Genomic DNA, 17,581 nt, shown 5'->3' on the forward strand with positions numbered 1-17,581 from the left:
GGGGGGGGGGCAATGTGTACTAGAGAGGCCTAAAGATAATGTGCATGCGGGAGGCACATAGGCACATATATGTGCGTATAGAGGGCTAGTAGAGACCGTGCGTGTGTATATATGCATGCAAGAGAAATAGTGTTTTCCAACTGAGATTAGTGAAAAGAGTGGTACATAGTAGTCAGAAAGAGAGAGAGAGAGAGAGAGAGAGAGAGAGAGAGAGAGAGAGAGAGAGAGAGAGAAATGGAGAGAGCATGTGTGTGAGACACCTCGACACCCTGAGAGAGATTGTGAGCATGTGTGAAAGAGAAATGCCGATGCATATAAAGTGTGTGCACTTATGCGTTAGATAGAGAGATATATAACGCGTTTGTGAGAACGGGGCGAGGCATAGTGCATCTACGTGTAAAAGGCGGTTCTACGCATTAAATTAAAATATAAATGGCATTATTTTTTGGATGAGATCATGAATTTTGCAAATTGTGTATGGACAAAAATCGGTCTATCAGACACCCATACTCTATTGAATTCTAGCATGTGCATGTGTTTATTTCATATTATCGATCCATAGAGTGAGAGCGGTTTGAAATACAGGCAATGGATGCTTTTGCAATTCATATATAAACATTAATTAGTGCACTCCATGTTGTTAGTGTGAAGCACTTTATACATTTGTCACTTGCATGGATACATTCCAAATTGCTAGCTACGAAATAGAATACATGTCAAATTCAACATAAAGGGGGTTTCGAAGATTCGAATTCATAGGAAGTGCATTCATCTATTTGAACCCAAGATAATGGCATTTGTAAATCAGATGTAAAAGGGGGCATCAATCTTTGTTGTGAGTTTGAGCATGCTATATATATTCATACACATATCTAACTTTTTATTTTTTGCAACCAAGGAGATTATATCTGGAACCATGCATGAACTGAGGTAAGTTGCATATTTTTTAATATGTACTCATGTACAATGTATATTCAAATGTACCCTCTCCATTCCAAAATAATCGTAGCTTTAGGATTTTCAAGAGTAAAGATTTGTGAAGTTTGACAAATCCTGAAAGTTCAATTCAAGAGAACCGAAAATGTTAATGCTTCTGCTCCCAAATATTGAACGAAGCGCCAAATAGGCCTATGGTCACCCGAAACCGCGCGAGACTAATGTTTGGTGGTAGGAAATTACTGTCCTGACTCTGGCCCGTGTAGCCTATCGGCCCGATGTCCAAAGGTCTAAACCGGGGTATGTTTGTAACTTCACCAAGATGCCAGTCTCAACCGCCTCCGAGAAGCATTCATACACCGTGGGCGCCTAAACACGCATGCGCTCGGCTGAAATCTATCCCGCCCACATTTGGGAGACCTGACATGACTGTCCTACCCCCAACCCGCAATATTTCTGAAATTTTAGACGGGGGCAAAGTTTGTAACTTTCCCCAAATTTCAAACAAGTGTCTGTCAAACCGAAACATTTTTCCCTCGTAGTTCCCCGCCTCCCTCCGTTTCCCCATTCATACTTCGTGGGTGCAAAAATGCCCTCTCCACCAGCCGCGAAACCCCAGCCTCCTCCGTCTTCCACCCCATAGCTGCGAATCCACCGCCGCCCTCCTCCGTCACTCTAGAGCCGGTACCTCGATGTCGTCGTCCAACACAACCGCAACCACAACCACAACGCCCTCAAGGACTTAGCAGCTGAAGCCGAGGCAGAGCTGCCTCCACGATGCTGAAACCGATGTGCGCCGTACCAGAACCACTCCAACCATGCCGTCCTATGCCTCAATGCTGCGGCTCCACTGTAGCAACCGTCCACCGCACCAGAGCTATTCCCGCTACACCGTCGTTCGCCGCCTTGGATCTGCTTCCCCTCCACCGACAGATGGCCACCGCACCACACTAAACAACTTGGCCATGGGTTCGTCCAAGGCTGCACCGTCCTCCACAACTTCTAGTTTCCAGTGAACAACAAGAAGATCGTCGGAAAAACAAAAGGAGGACAGCACTGCCAGCAGAAAGAGGTACTCCTCTTCCCTTATTTGTGCAAATCTTACGTCTCCGCTCACACCGTATTCATCCCACGAAAGAAACTAGTTGAGCACTTCTTACTACATCTTCTTCGTGATACTAAATGCACAAGGTTTCCTCCCTTTTACTATATCACCTTTGCTAGAGGTCAGTAGCCCGCCTGTATTTCAATTCAGGGTCAGTAGAACCGCAATTAAAAGAAGCAGCACCTGCTTAGGCGCGCGGAGCACCTAGTCCGCCTGTTCCCCGGGAAAGCGGCGCATCGGTGTCTATCATAGGGGTGTGGGGCACAGGAGCTGCTTGCGCCCGATCTGGAGGTCGGCGGGGCTTGAATGGATGGTCGGGGGCGGTGCCAAGTACGGTGGTGCGGTGAGGTCGAGGGGAGGGTGCAGGCAGGGGAGGCATAATGGGCCTGTGGTCGCTGGCATTTCGAGGAAGATTGTCAACACTGATTGGCTGGAGGTAGATGAAGGCGATCTGCCCATTCTTTGTACATAGGACGGTGCAGAAAAATGGACTGACCTATTTGCTTTCAGTCGACTGTTATTTTCATAGAATCTGTAGTAATTTAGTGTGCCATGCATGTTGTAGAGCTATCATATGTCTCCCGTCATTTATTTCTCACCCACCTGCTATCTGCTACCTTTACACCGTACTAATTGTGCACACACTTCACCCATACTCACACTATTGTTTTTTATGCATGGGTATTTTAGACTCTGACGCAGTGTTGATGAATGCAGAAAAGAAAAGACAGAAGTCGCTCCAGTGTAATTCAAAGATAAGCACTAAGCGTTTCAGCGCTCTAATGGGTGCAGTGTCAGCAGTTGGAGACAGTAAACGTAGGTCTGCAGTTGATGATCTCAATTGCCACACACAACCATCCCAGGTGCTTGCGTTAACTTTGCGCTGTCAAATGTGGTTGCATGTTGCATATGGTGTCTATCTTGTATTGCTTCCAATTTGGTTAAATTGCATCTGCTTACTTTACACATTATACCTTTCATAATGACATGCCTTCCTGTTTTTGATACATACTACATATGTCTATTAACCATGTTCATACATCAAACTAATGCTCTTTTGTATCCCTCGTCAATCACTTATGATGACACAGCCACCCGGGTGGGTTTCTGTGAGACGCCCTACTCGTTTAAAGAGTGAAGTTTCATCCTCCCCACATGATTCTCAAGAAACAGCAAGGCTAAATGAAGATAGTCAACATAGCTCTCTATTTGATCACCGCAATTCCCCCACACCACCATCACAGGTGCTTGCTCTTACTTGGTAGTGTGATATGTGGTTGCATGTTGCATATGGTGTCTACCTTGTAATGCTTCTAATTAGGGTAAATTGCATCTGCTTAGTTAACACATTATACCTGTGAATATGACATGCCTTCCTGTTTTTGGTAGATACTACGTCTTTCTATTAACCATGTTCTTACATCAAACTACTTTTCTTGTGTATCCCTCATCAATTCTCCTAATTTGTTAAATTGCATCTCCTTAGCTTACACATTATTCATGTGAATATGACACGCCTTCCTGTTTTTGGTACATACTACATCTGCCTATCACACCATGTTCTTATATCAAACTACTATTCTTGTGTATCCTGCATCTATCGCTTATGATGAGACAGTCACGCGCGTGGGTTAATATGAGACACAATACTCTTATAAAGAATGCAAATTCATCCTCTCCACATGATTCTCAAGAAACAGCAAGCCTAAATGAAGATATTGAATGTAGCTCTGTACCTGAAGACTGCACTTCCCCTACACCACCATCACAGGTGCTTGCTCTAACTTCGAAGTGTGATATGTGGTTGCATGTTGCATATGGTGTCTAGCTTGTAATGCTTCTAATTAGGGTAAATTGCATCTGCTTAGTTTACACACTATACCTGTGAATATGACATGCCTTCCTATTTTTGGTACACACTGCATCTATCTGTTAACCTTGTTCTTACATGAAACTTCCTCTCTTCTGTATCCCGCATCAATCACTTACGATGAGTCACCTTTATTCGTTGCATATTGCATATTATTTCTAGCCTGTTGCCATGTATTGCTTCTAATTTGGTCAAATACATTTGTTAGGGCACCCTTTTAATTTGGCAGAGTGATATTGGTTTCATCTTTCATATGGTTTCTAGCTAGCATCGATTCTAACAAGTTCAAGCACCTTGTGCTTAGTTTACACTTTATACATCATACATGTCAATATGTCACACCATCCTATTTTTCATACATATTCCATCCTCCTATCATGCGGCTGCCTTACATGAAAGTAGTGTTCGTTAGTATCATGCATCAATGAGTTCTGAAGAGAAAATTTTATTCCTTTTTCTTGTGGGTTTGACTTTACAAGGCAAAATCAAGAAAGAGGAAGGAAAAGAGTAAGGAAGGCGATGATGGTGGTCCTCTGCAGCAACGTAAATGGAGCATCTGTACCGATTCTCCTTGTACTGATAGTGCATTACAAGGTCCAAGTCTCCGCTCCCCTACTCCACCATCCAAGGTGCTTGCTCTAACTTGGCAGTGTGATATCTGGTTGCATGTTGCATATGGTGTCTATCTCATATTGCTCCTAATTGGTCTAAACTCCACCTGCTTAGCTTACACATGATACATGTGAATATGACACGCTTTCCTGTTTTTGGTACATACTATATCTGTCTATCACACCATGTTCTTACATGAAACTACTCTTCTTGTGTATCCTACATCAGTCACTTATGATGGGACACCTTTAAGTTGGCAGTGTGATATTGGTTTGCATCTTGAATATGATTTCTAGCATGTATTGCTTCTAGTTTGATGAACACCACCTATGACGAGACAATTTTAACTTGGCAGAGTGATATTGATTGCACCTTACATATGGTGTCTTGAAGTGTTTCTAATTTGTTGAAGTGCCTTCTGCTTAGTTACCACATCATAGGTGTGAATATGTCAAGCCGTCCATTTTTTTGTACATATTCCATCCTCGTATCATGACTTTTCCTTTCATCATAGTAGTGTTCGTCAGTGTCATGCAAGAATGAGTTCTGAAGATCGAATGATATTCCTTTTTCTTATCGGTATGACCTCACAATGCAAAATCAAGAAAGTTGAAGGAAATTGGCAAGGCATTGGATGATGGTGGTCCTTCCGAGCAACTGAAATGGAGGTTCTCTATAGATTCTACTCCGCCAGCCTCCCAACAAGATTTGCAAGACAACGCAAGGCTAGACAGTCAATGTAGCTGTGTAGATGATGAGCACATCTCCCCTACTCCACCATCACAGGTGCTTCCTCTAACTTGGCACTATTATATGTGGTTGCATGTTGCGTATGATGTCTAGCTTTTATTGCTTCTAACTTGAATTGCATCTGCTTACTTTACACATAATGCATGTGAATATGACACGTGTTCCTGTTTCTAGAACATACGTGTACGTGATGAGCACATCTCCCCTACTCCACCATCACAGGTGCTTGCTCTTACTTGGAATTATTATATGTGGTTGTGTTTTCCATATGATGTCTAGTTTGTATTGCTTCTGATTATGTTGAATTGCATCTGCGTAGCTTACAACTTAAACATACAACGATCACTTACCCATAAGACACATTTAACTTGGGACTGTGATGTAGGTTGCATATTGCATTGTCTTCTAGCTTGTACTGCTTCTAATTTCTTGAAATGGCACTTATGACGAGACACTTTTTACCTGATAGAGTGATATTGGTTGCGTGTTCATATGGTGCCTAGCTTTCATTTCTTCTAATTTTGTTGAAATGCCTTCCGCATACTGATTTTTCATACATATTCCATCCTCCTATCGTACGTGTGCATATGAAATGCTGTCTTTTTTTGTATACATTCCATCCTCCTATCCTGCGCTTGCCTTACATCAAAGTAGTGTTCGTCTGTATCATGCATCAACCAGTTATGCAGAGCTAATTTTATTCATCTTCTTGTGGTTTTGACTTCATAAGGCAATATCAGAAAATAGGAAGGAAAAGAGTAAGTTAGGGGATGTTGGTGGTCCTCCGCACCGACGCAAACAGAGACTCTCTAGATTTGCCACTGCTACTGCTAATGAAGTTGAAGTCCCAAGTCTACATGATGAGTTCATCTCCCGTACTCCACCATCGCAGGTGCTTGCTCTAAGTTGATAGTGTGATAATTGGTTTCATGTTGCCTATGTTGTCTAGCCTGTATTTCTTCTATTTTGATTAAATTGCACCTGTCGAGTTTATATGTTATACATGTGCATATGACATGGCTTCCTATGTCTAGAATACACTACATCTATCTATCATACCATGTTCTTACATCAAAGTACTGCTGTTGTGTATCCCGCATCAGCCACTCATGATTGGACGCTTTTAACATGGCAGTTTGACAGTGGTTGCATCTTGCATTGATTTCTATGTTGTACTGCTTCTAATTTTTCGAATTACCACTTATGACAAGACACTTTTAACTTGGCAGAGTAATATTGGTTGCATCTTTCATATGGTGTCTAGCTTGCATTACTTCTATTTTCTTGAAAATTCTTCTGCTTAGTTTGCACATCGTAGCTGTGAATATGTCGTGCCGTCCTGTTTTTCTTACATATTCCATCCTCATATGATTGTATTAGATCAAAGTATTGCTTGTCTGTATCATGCATCAATGAGTTCTGAAGAGTGATTTTATTCTTTTGTATTGTGGGTACAACTTGACATGGCAAAGTCAAAAGAGAGCAAGGAAAATAATATAGTTGGGAGTGCTGTTACTCGTCGGGTGTAACGGAAAAGGATCTGCCGTCGAGATTCTGCTGGTACTTATAGTGCAGTAGAAGGTCCAAGTCCACCGGCTAAATCTACAAACACAGTATCACCTGCTCCACCAGCCGCAGCATCCGCTTCAATTGTACCAGCATCTCAACTAGTTACTCGTTCGTTTGCTCCGGAACTGGCCAGTTCCCAAGCTACCTTCACACCTAACACTACTTCTGAAGCACTGCTGACACAATAGGACTTGGCAAGATCAGATGAACCTCATGAGCATCAACACCAAGACGGTACCTGACTGAGTCAAGTTGCAGTTGCATGCTCCTTTATATGTACTCTCACAGTTTGATGTACACTAACACTTTCCATATTCGTTGTTGAACTAGCACCACAGCGCAAGCGGAAACAGACATGAGGGATAATGCTTGACAGATTAACAAAATCTAAAGGAGGAAGAATCGTCATCCATTTTGAGGCAGGTTTAAAAAGGCCACGTGATGCTACAGAGTCAGCCAAGTTAGTATCAGAGGCAGCCGTTGCCGTTAGGTGTCATGCACGTATCCTCCCAACGTGGATCCAGTACAGGAATGAGAAAAACAATACCCAGTTGAACACCTTCCTTGACCATTTATTCGTAAGTAATGTTATTCATCGCAATTAGTAATATTGTCTTGCTCTGTCCCATACTTTCTAGCTTCCTCCTAATAAGACTCACATTCTTTTTTCAACAGATGAGGTTCAAGTTGGATCCGAAAGATGATGCAACTAAACAAGCATGCACTCATGTTTTCCAGTCTGCTCTGTGACAATATCGGTACCACCTTAGAAAATCTCACTTTGAAGGCAAGGCTAACAATGAAATCGCCCAAGCATCTCCAGTGGAATATATTACAGATGAAGACTGGACAGCCCTCGTTAAACACTGGTCTGATCCAAACTATCAGGTAGGCTATATGTATTTGATCAGACCACATATTGAACTTGTATTTATGTATGTGCCTTACAAGTGTATCTTGTTCTAGGCTAACTGTATGAAGAACAAAACCAACCGTTCTAAAGTGAAATTCCAACAGACAACAGGATCTCGTAGCTATATTGCACACGGCAAGGCTCTTGTAAATAGCTGCTACTTCCTTCTTTTTTGTGTGCCATATTATCGTATCTATATTGACTTGTTCCAAATACAGAGGAAAGCCCGTGTGGACCAAAAAGAACCTGAACAGAATGCAGTGCAAATCTTCAATGATTGCCACAACACCAAGATGAAGGGCATGAGCACACCAGTTCAAGCCGCTGTTCCAAGTCCTTACTCCTCCTGCCTTGAACTGATTGGTACTGCGATGTGTTCATTTAACTACTTGGTTTGCAGCCAATGTCAGTTACTCTGTTCACGTTTATACACAGTTGTCTTAACGTATCATTTCACCTTACATGGTTTGAAAGAGATGAATGATATTCTTTTGGTCTTGATCTGTAATCTAGTTGATATGTTCACGTGCGCACACAATGATAAAATAGCCTATTTTTTATATCTGTTTGCCCATGATATGAATGATGTCATACTATGTTCATCCTACTTTATACCATGTCTCTTTATCCTTAGATGTCTACGAATGTGAGGAAATAGACAATACAGTAGGCATGCTACATGGACATATGTTCCAAAAGTGATTTTATTATGTAGTTGGCACTACAATACATCCTAATGTATTAAAGTAGTTCACCAAAATAAGTTACGTATAAATGTTTAACCTACTTTGTTTGTTTTTGTCTCATTAGTAAATTATCTGGTACACTAATCGACAAGTTCAAACTTTCAGGAAGCTATGGAAGAAATGATTGAATAGCCACAACCACCTGAAGGTGACGAGGCTACGACAGGCACAATGTCACCTCTTGCTGCAGTGCGTCAGTATCTCTCCACTAACTGTGCAAAAAGCACCTTCCTGCGTAATTCTGGGTTGGTTGTCAAGGTAACCTCGTCCTTTGCATTTTGCGCCATCCTCCCTCCGCCTACAGCCGCCCCTCCCTCCTCCGCCGCCGCCCTCCTCTCTCCGCCTGCGGCCGCCCCTCCTCGCTCCTCCGCCGGCAGCCCTCCTCCCACCGCCCTAAACCTGGCCGCCCCTAGCTACCTCTCCATCGCCCCACCCCCTACCACTAGTTAGTACTAGATTTAGTAGTTGTAGATGTTAATTTAGGGTTCATAGCTAGTACTAGATGTTGCTTAGTTAGTACTAGATTTTTAGAAGTAGTAGATGTTAATTACTAGTAGTGATGGTACTAGTTAACTACAGCAGTATGATTAATAGTAGTTGTAGTTGAACTACTTTAGTTGTAGTTGAACTAGTTTACTAAGTAAATTAATAAACTAGTTGAACTAGTTGACTTAATAGAACTAATGTATTTTTAGTAAGATAATTAATATAACTAGTTGAACTACTTTATTTTTAGAAAGAACTAGTTTTTTTTCTATTTATAGTAAGTTTATATTTAGTAAGAACTAGTTGAATTAATAAAACTAGTTGAACATGTCATATTTGTTGTTATTTTTTAGTTTAAGCAATTATTCGGGATGTATTAGTGATAACTTATATGGTTTCAGGTGACCACCGTCGTCCCCGTCACCGACCCCCTCCGACATCCCCGCCGTCCTCCCCGTCACCGACCCCCTCCGACATCCCTGCCATCGTCCCAGTCACGGACCCCCTCCGACATCGAGGTGAGACCAGCCAAATATCCTTGTATATCTTGTGTTGTTGCTCAAATAGGATATGTGGTTGCCCAAGTGGCCGTTCATGTTCAGTTTACATCTCCGAGTGGCCTATGTTTTGCCGGAGTGTTGATTAATTTCCGTTCCGGCAAATTTCAGGCGCTCGATATGTCCTTTTTTAGCAAAGGTCATGCCGGATTTTTTCATGAATTCTGTCATGACTTGTGCTAGAATATGTACAAGTTTAATCTTTGAATTATGAATGTAGTAAATGTCGTACTCGGACGACGGCAGTCTCCCGGGGGAGTGTAGCTGGTGCCATGACGATCGAGGTATGTGCGACAGGTTCATTCAGCTGGACGAAGATCGGCGCTTCAGCATTAAGCTCGAGGAGACCTTCGATTGTGAAGTGGTACGCAACAACGACAAGTGTTTTTTTTTGTAATTAAGCATGACTTCAACTATTTCAACGTCTAATTTTCATATTTTACAATTCGACTAGCTTATCCCATGCCATGCAAGACGCTATGTCTTGGAGAGGATGGGTTTTGACGACCATGAAAATTTCGACACAAAGAAAATACACCTAAGGACCCATCATGATATGGATTTTGAAGTAAATTTGTGCAATACTCAGACCGTAACCCATTTTGGTTGCCAAAATTGGGAAGCACTTTGCAAAATGTATGGTTTTTATGAGGGTATGATTGTCACCATGGATCTTGGTGATCCTAACATCGAACAAGACAATATGGACATTTGGGTCATTGTTGATATGCTTCCGATTGTACCGCTATGTGAGTTTCTCAAACGTAGTTATTAACTAATTTATATTGTTTATTTCAAAATAGTTGATAGCTTATTTCCATTGACAGCTTATTTTGATTCTTCAAAGACTGTGTGGAAGATGGTAGATAAAACCCACTACACCGATGGCACTGAATTATCGTATAAGGAGAAAAATCATCTGATCGCATTTTGTACTCTTCTTGAGAATTACAATAACTATTATCGAACTCCTCCAAATTATGGTGAATACGTGCCACTAGTGCATGTGTTGAACCACGGTAACTTCTCTGGAGATACCCTGGTAAGATTTTTTACTATTACGACATCCGTGCATCTTTTGCATACTTCTAAAACTAGTACATCATTGCTAACTACGAAGTTATTATTATGTTTTTCAACAGAAACTCCCGATGGATTGTGTGCCTCATCTGATGTCTCTGAATGGTCGCCTCTCAGTTCTGAACATACTGCCAGGTAAATCTAGGGAGCTCACTTGTGCATATCGGATTTCTAAAACCGGTGAACACATGATCATCAAAGAATGGAAGAAATGTATGGACATTTGCAAGGAGGTTCTTGGAAGTAACATTCAGCGAAAGGCAAGAATTGGAGACAGGCAAATCTCCATTATCCATAATGGAGAGTCAGGGGCTATCTTGTTTTTTGCTATTTTACCTTAGAAAATGTAGTAGGTCTTAATCAAATGTAGTAGGTCCTATGAGGTACAATATGTTTATTATGTGGTAATGTGTTAGAGTTGATAATGAGGAGTACTTGTGATTTCGACTAGTGACCAATTTGCTATGTGATGTCATTGATGAAAACGATGATCTTGAGGAGGTGTTATATGACAATGATGTATTATGATGATAAGTTGTTAATGATATGATGACGATGATGATATTATTATATCATTGGGTGAAAGAACCGCGGATTAGTTTCAAGTGGATGGACATCCACCTGAAACTAGTCCACGGTTCTTTCACCCCATGATGCAATAACTCATTATGATGTAAATACAATCTCTAAATTCCTGTTGTATGAAAACTTGTATAAAGGTGTATGAATACAACATGAAATAAAAAAGAAACAAAATACTAAATAATAGTAGTAGCGCGGGAAAGGAGAGGCGCTACTACTAATTACCAGTAGCGCGGTTCTGAAGAAGCGCTACTACTAAGTCAATTTAGCAGTAGCGTGGGTCCAGGCGCGCTATTGCTAAGCATTAGCTATAGCGCCTTATCAGTAGCGCTGCTGCCTGCACTACTGATAGGCCTAAAACCCGCGCTGCTGCTAGGCTGTTCCCTAGTAGTGTAGGTGCGTAGGATTTCGTAGAGCGGGGATCCTTTATATGAGAACTGCAGACTGTGTTGCATTCACGTGTGTGTTGGCCTTCTAATCCTCGGCCCTCCCTCCGTGCCGGTGTAGTGTAATCATCTCACCGATACCAAGTTGGGAAAAAACGAGAGATCTTTTATGTTGACTGGTTTATTGGTCCCCTTTGCATTTTGCGCCAAGTTTTGACCTTTGATTTAGTAACAAATAAAATGTTAATGCATGTAACCAAAAATGTTGTGCTAAGGTCCATCCCATTGCTCCATGGTGGACAGGTGCTAAGCATGCCACATAGGCAAAAAAATGACATAGTGTAGTAATTAAGGAGGAGAGAGAGCACTTTGGTGACCCCAGGAAGAACAATACAAATCACGTGGATCTAGGCAAACCACTAAAATGAAAGAAGTTAACCAATGCCTCGGGAACTACGTTCAAAACTGAATAATACAATACTCCATGTATTTATTTACAGAGGGAGTAGTATATTTTTTTGTGACATGCATTACTAGATATTGCTAGTCAAATACTAAATCTAGACAGATGTGGTAGTACTACTAAATCCAGACATGCTGCTAGACTAGTAGTAGTACTACCAATGTAGTACTAGTACTGTACTACCCGTTGGTCAAATTATTCCTCACAATGAAGTGACAAGACCCTGCGCCGGAGATGACACCTGTGTAGGCGCGTGTTTGGCATACCAAAGTCAGCATCACCATGTGCAGTCACTATCATCGTGGTTGTAGAGCTATCCTCCATTCAACTAGCCGCGTTTGACATAATTTCCCATTTGTTTCCACGGGTATCTCTACTCTTTTCTTATAAGAGTAAGATATCCGTGCATTACACGGAACACCAAGACTGGGGGTGGACGGCGCCAACAGCGGCCATCGCGCCAGATTGTTTCATGACCTTCTAGACGTGGTGGGGAGGAATTAAGACTGATTGTGAGAGACAAAGAGTTGTTTGTAAATAGGGAACTAGTGCAGGCATCTCTTTGCAAAACTGCATAAGTTTGCTATGTATGCGTTAGATCTAGATCCGACGGCTATTGTTGAAAGCTGGTAGGCACAACATCATCACCAACTCAGGACCTCTTTGATTCGCAGGATTTTGAAAACGCAAGAATAGGACATGACAGTATTACAAATTTCAAACTAATATTACAAATGTTAGGAGTAATGTTGCACCTACGAAGAGAGAATTATTAGGAAGTTTACACAAGAACTTTTGTTACTTTAGGTGGATGCAGCATTATCGTACAAACTAAAATCCACCGCCCTCACAAGTCACTAATGGGCAAATAAATTTTTGAGTCTCCGGCGAATTGATGTTTCAAAAACAAATTCATCTTCCGCAGAGACTTTCTCATTTAGGCTTTGACGCTTGCGGTGATCAGGACACCATTTATTGTTGCACCAGTGAATGCCAAACCTCATTTGTCGGCGTCCTTGATTTGGGGGTATCCAGCCCTGGCTGCCTGCGGCCCACCATGTGGCTCCATCGACGGCCAGGCACGACCCAGCTTCAACACCAACAGCGCAAGACCCTCGCGAGGCGGACGACGCCAAGACCCTCGAGGGGACCGGCCTCCTCAGGAGGGCTCCTGAGAGGCGGAGAGTTTTATGCAGGTTACCTCACGAGGCTCAGCTAACATGAGTGATACGTCCATTTTGTAGCATGCTTTTATATCGATATTTATTGCATTATGGGCTGTTATTACACATTATGTCACAATACTTATGCCTATTCTCTCTTAGTTTACAAGGTTTACATGAAGAGGGAGAATGCCGACAGTTGGAATTCTGGGCTGGAAAAGGAGCAAATATTAGAGACCTATTCTGCACAACTCCAAAAGTCCTAAAACTCCATGAAAGTCATTTTTGGAATTAATAGAAAGTACTGAGCGGAAGAAATACCAGAGGGGGGCCACCCACCATCCCCGAGGGTGGGGGGCGCGCCCTACCCCCCTGGGCGCACCCCCCTTTCTCATGGGCCCCCTGGCAGCCTTCCGGTGACCATCTTCTGCTATATGAAGTCTTTTACCCTGAAAAAAATCATAAGCAAGCTTTCGGGACGAAACTCCGCCGCCACGAGGCGGAACCAATCTAGGGCTCAGGCGGAGCTGTTCTGCCGGGGAAACATCCCACCGGGAGGGGGAAATCATCACCATCGTCATCACCAACGATCCTCATATCGGGAGGGGGTCAATCTCCACCAACATCTTCGCCAACACCATCTCCTCTCGAACCCTAGTTCATCTCTTGTATCCAATCTTTGTCCCAAAACCTCAGATTGGTACCTGTGGGTCACTAGTAGTGTTGATTACTCCTTGTAGTTGATGCTAGTTGGTTTATTCGGTGGAAGATCATATGTTCATATCCTTAATGCATGTTTATACCCCTCTGATTATGAACATGAATATGATTTGTGAGTAGTTACGTTTGTTCCTGAGGAGATGGGAGAAGTCTTGCTATAAGTAGTCTTGTGAATTCGGTATTCGTTCGATATTTTGATGAGATGTATGTTATCTTTCCTCTAGTGGTGTTATGTGAACATCGACTACATGAAACTTCACCATTGTTTGGGCCTAGTGGAAGGCATTAGGAAGTAATAAGTAGATGATGGGTTGCTAGAGTGACAGAAGCTTAAGCCCTAGTTTATGCGTTGCTTCGTAAGGGGCTGATTGGATCCATATGTTTCATGCTATGGTTAGGTTCACCTTAATACTTATTTTGTAGTTGCGGATGCTTGCAATATGGGTTAATCATAAGTGGGATGCTTATCCAAGAAAGGGCAGTACCCAAGCACCGGTCCACCCACATATCAAATTATCAAAGTAACGAACGCGAATCATATGAGCGTGATGAAACTAGCTTGACGATAATTCCCATGTGTCCTCAGGAGCGCTTTTCTTTATATAAGAATTTTTCCAGGCTTGTCCTTTTCTACAAAAAGGATTGGTCCACCTTGCTACACTTTATTTACTTTCATTGCTTGTTACCCGTTACAAATTATCTTATCACAAAACTACCTATTACCGATAATTTTAGTGCTTACAGAGAATACCTTACTGAAAACCGCTTGTCATTTCCTTCTGCTCCTCATTGGGTTCGACACTCTTACTTATCGAAAGGACTATGATAGATCCCCTACAATTGTGGGTCATCAGTGAGCCATGACAACCAAGGCTAGGCGGGCGCCAGACGGGCACAGAGCACAGGTTTCCTCTTTGGTGCAAGGGAGGCAAGCCACAAGTGCGGTGTCCCGAGGAATCAACCAAAGGTTTCCATTTCAGTGCAAGGAGACCAAGACCGCCAGGATGGCAGGACGGAGGTCATCCACGGTCCCACCATAGCGTCACGACTAGAGGATTTTTGCAGGGAAAGACTACTTTTGTCAGGATAGACTGTACTACTTGTCCCCTTTAAAATCCGGCTTTTGTGGGATCCCTTCCCGCTCATATTTGGGAAGAGGACCAAGGCCACTATAAATAGGACTTAGCCACCACCATAGAGGAGGATCGGATCCATTCTCATCCGACCACCATACCAGCTCAAGAACACCTCACCTCCCAAGGCTAGTTCATCAATTGTACTAGTTCATCCATAGCCTACAGGAAATCCACCACACCACACAGGATTAGGGTATTACACCACAACGGTGGCCCGAACCAGTATAAACCGCTATGTCTTTGTGTCTCTTTGAGCTCGAGGTGCTAGGTTTAGGAGCATCGCGAGTAGGCAGGCTGGGCAGGTTGAGATCTCCGCTCGCACCCTAGAGTTCGAACCTCTCAAGGGTTTGCGGATCCCTAAATCCGACATTTGGCGCGCTAGGTAGGGGTGCGTCGGATCCTCTCTTCTACCGATCGATCCACCACCGCTCCGACACCTCCATGTCTGACACCCTGCGAGCGCACGTCGAGCACTGGGTCGTCCAGGCCTCCTCGGCAGCGCCGGCAGACGAGGAAGACCTCCACTCCGCTCTGCTCGCGGGCCGCATTCCGCCAGGGGCGATCGGTCACGGGGGGCGCGCGGCACAACCTTCTCCACCGGCGCCGCGCCGCTGCACGATCTGCGAACTATGCTGCAACAACCGCTCTGCACTCGCACAGGGAACAAGCAAACATGCGGGCAGCGGTCATCGTGCCCTGAGAGCTCTTGTGGTGCAGGCTGCTGGAAAGCGGCCGGGACGCCCTCCTGGAACGGGTCACCGAGCTGCTTGATGCAGCGTGCAGGGGGGCGGCACCGTTCTGCATACTACCCATGTAGCAGGCGATGGTGGGGGCGCGCGTTCATCTCCGACACAACCACGCGCCCCCTCCCAGGGCCCCTGGGGAGCCTCTCGATGTCAACCAGCCCCACGGAGCAAGCCACGCCGCTCCAAACATGCCATCTCGGCGCGGGGCTGCCCCAAGCGACATCCTAGGGGGCCGTGCTAGAGTGTCGGCCCCTAGTCGACAGGACCAGAGGGCGACTGAAGAAGGCGGGAACATGAGGCAGCCAGGCGGCGCTCCTGGTGCGGATAGCCCTGAGGCCTACGTCCCCATCGCGATGGATCCAAGGCATGTGCTGGGAGAGGGCCCTAGCTGATCCCCCACGCCAGGCTGGGCGCTGGACATACACGAGGCCGAGATCTCCTTTGAAACACCAGCAAGCCCTGGCGACGTCTCAAACGACGGCAGCCTCTCGGTACAGCTAATGCCGCAGGGGCACGCTTACACTGACCATGGATCGCAGGTGAACTAGGACGCAGGAGCCATCAGGACTCTCAGGACGACGGACCCCCCGCAGGAGCGCGAAGGACGTTGGGAGCAGCGCGGGGGAAGCCCAGTGGTAGGGCCCTCCTCGCACTGTGCGGAGCAGGGTCCTGCCTGGAGGTAGGTTCCCTGTCGAGGAAGCCGCGGGCGAGCCCTTCTCCTCAGCGGGGGGCCTACGATCGCCGTGCACGTCGCCGGCGTCCCCCTTGCCCCTTGGTCTTGTCCTAGTTTCCGGTCTCCCCAATTGTCATTGGGGGCGGCGCACGGCGGGGTCCTCGTCCGGGGACATGAAGCAAGGCTCCGACATGTGAAGGTCTCCGCTCGTGACACTCTCACGTAATAATGAGTGGGGCTGTACACGCCCCGGAGTCTCCTGAGTGCCGCCCTGGGGCCTCACGCGGGCTCCCACCCACGTCCTAATGGAAGCACCATGCTCCGCGCTGGCCATAGACACTATCCCCAATGACTATGCCCAGCCAGTGGAAGCACTTAGCTCCGCGCTGGTGAGAAGACTAAAGACTGAAGACTAGCTAGGCGCCGAACGCGGCCGTCTGCTTTTTACCTCATTTTTTGTACTTGCTTGCCGCCTTTTTGAAGCAGTTGTCTTTTCATGCGTTTATAAAAATAGGGGGAGTTTTCTCGTTTTGTGTCGCTCTTTTGCCTTCAGTTCTTGCGTTTTTTCTGTTGCTCATGACTGCTACCCTGCCCTGTAGCGCCTCGCGAGAGGTGGCTGGGTATCGTGTACGCGCTGGTGTCGATTGCTCCCCACGGGGGCTCGAGGGTGCGGCCGCCCCGCGCGCCCACCTCGCCACAGTCTGGCGGTTTGATTCTCACGAGGCACTCCACGGCAGGCCGGCAGGCCCCTCAAGAGGCGCAGAACCTCGCGGGCCCACATCAAGCTCGCCTCAAAGGAACAGGCACAGCCGCGACACCAGGCCTCACTCAAGACCCACCAAACCCAAGATAAGTCATAACGGCTGCCTTACTTGGGAGTCCGCAGCCCTGCCATGGCACTTTTCGGGCGCCATTTCAAAAACATTTTACAATCTCATACATCATAAGGGGCAGCCCCTTCTCAAAATACTCCCACAAGAATGTGTTCATGTTTTCGTCATACAGGTCAAAGCAAAAGGAAAGCGCGGGCCTAGCAGGATGCGCTTTCTTCGTCACTACCATCCGTGCTATCTCCGTCGTCGCTGCCA

Source organism: Triticum dicoccoides, chromosome 1B (assembly GCF_002162155.2).
Source record: "Triticum dicoccoides isolate Atlit2015 ecotype Zavitan chromosome 1B, WEW_v2.0, whole genome shotgun sequence".
Classification (NCBI taxonomy): domain Eukaryota; kingdom Viridiplantae; phylum Streptophyta; class Magnoliopsida; order Poales; family Poaceae; genus Triticum; species Triticum dicoccoides.